Below are 1,995 nucleotides of genomic sequence, written 5' to 3' on the forward strand. Positions count from 1 at the left end.
GCCCAACACTAAGTTTTTATCACTCAATAATTTGCTGTGTGAATGTTTTTCTGTGGATCTTTCTGAATTCCACTGCCTCAGGATGGGTTCTTCATCACGTTCTGTTACATGATTAACAAATCACCCAAGCACACTAAGTTCAAGAACCTTCCATAACCTGAGGTCATGAATTTAAGAGCATTTTTTGTCTTTGAGTACTGCGCAACAGCAAAACACTGCAGCACTTTGAAATCACATATGATGCATATGATGTCTACACCTAAAGTTCAAAATGTGTCAAGTTTAATAGCTTGAAGCTCATGCTGTGATTGGTTCTCACACACATCCTTAAGGGCACGGTATGATTAAAATTTTTCCTTGTCCACCCTGGGCAAAAGATTTGGAATTTACTTGAATTTGATGGATCTAGTTATAAAATCCTTTATTGATTTAAGTAACAGTAACAAGGCGACTTGACAAATTCAACAAGGAACTAATTTGTAGAAACAAATGACCATGTTTTACCGTAGAAAAAATATTTTTACCATAATATTACCTTATGAAGGTATAATGGTATTATTATAAAAGTTTTTACCAAATATTTCATCTCCAGTTATGAGTATAGTGTATAGGCCCATCAGAGTATACATGCAATTAAAGGTGGTGATGATTTAGGTTACTTGTTACCTTTAACCTGAACATTTCATGTAGAACAGCCTCTTTACTAAACATGATGAAAGAGGATGTTAATAATACAGACAGGCTGCATATATCACCTCCTCTCGGGAATGTAATATGGCTCTGCGAGTGACATTATATGTGCAGTTTAAAAAATATCACTCATGACATCACATTGTCAAAATATGTGCAATGTGATCTGTTCTTGTACACAGATATTTACATGACCTTAATTAAGACAACAATTTTCAAGCGTTTGAATAGATGTATTTATTTATATTAAATATTAACATAAAATGTGAATAGAGTATATAAGTAAATATTAAGTTCACTTAACTAATTTTGTGGAATTTCACTTCAAAATTATTTGTGTTGACTACCTGACTTTTGCAAAGAAATTTTATTTGTATCATGTGTTGTAGAAAGCAAAGCAAGTAAGCAATTTCTAATTATATAGTAATTTTACAAACAAATGAATGCTGTTAAAAGTGCTGTACCATCAAGAAAGAAAATTCAATTCAATTCAATTCAATTTTCTTTATATAGCGCTTTTCACAAATGGTAATTGTTTCAAAGCAGCTTTACATTAATACAAGCAGGGAAAAACACAGAACATTCAACAGATAGCATAACATAATACAGGTAGCTTAAGCAGCAGAATATGCTGTAGCTATGAATCAACATTATAATCGAGGGTATTACTAATGTAACGTATTGAAGAGGGAGCAAAGTAAAGCCACAGACGGCTGACTCCCCGGGTTGAAAAACCCCCTAGGAGAAAAAACCCCGGACTTTTAGCCGAGGAAAAAAAGTCCTAGCAGGCAAAAACCTGCACAAGCATTATTCAGTGTTTCCCTTTCGCATGGCAAGATCTGGGTTTTAATATTTGAGTATCACATAACTTTAAAGGATAAACATTCAAAGGATTTTATTCTGCTTTTGATTCAACTCAGATCTGAAAAATGGAGGATTCTTTATTTGACCTTGGTGGGCAGGGTGTATTGTGTTAAAATGACAGTCCTTCCAAGATTCCTATATCTATTTCAATGCCTCCCGATTTTCTAAAGGCTTTTTCAACACACTAGATATACTTATTTGTTTTTGTGTTCCTGTGTAGCTCTGTTAGAGCAATGTTCAAACAATAGTTAATGGACAGCACAGTGGCTCAGTGGGTAGCACTGTCGGAAGCAAGAAGGTACCCGGTTCGAACCCCGGATAGGTCAGGTGGCCTTCTGTGTGGAGTTGGCATGTTCTCCCTGTCTCTGTGTGGGTTACCCCAGGTTCTTCACAAGCCAAAAACATGTGAATTGAAGATACCAAATTGCCCCTCCCCCAATC

This window comes from Paramisgurnus dabryanus, chromosome 19 (assembly GCF_030506205.2).
Source record: "Paramisgurnus dabryanus chromosome 19, PD_genome_1.1, whole genome shotgun sequence".
Lineage (NCBI taxonomy): Eukaryota > Metazoa > Chordata > Actinopteri > Cypriniformes > Cobitidae > Paramisgurnus > Paramisgurnus dabryanus.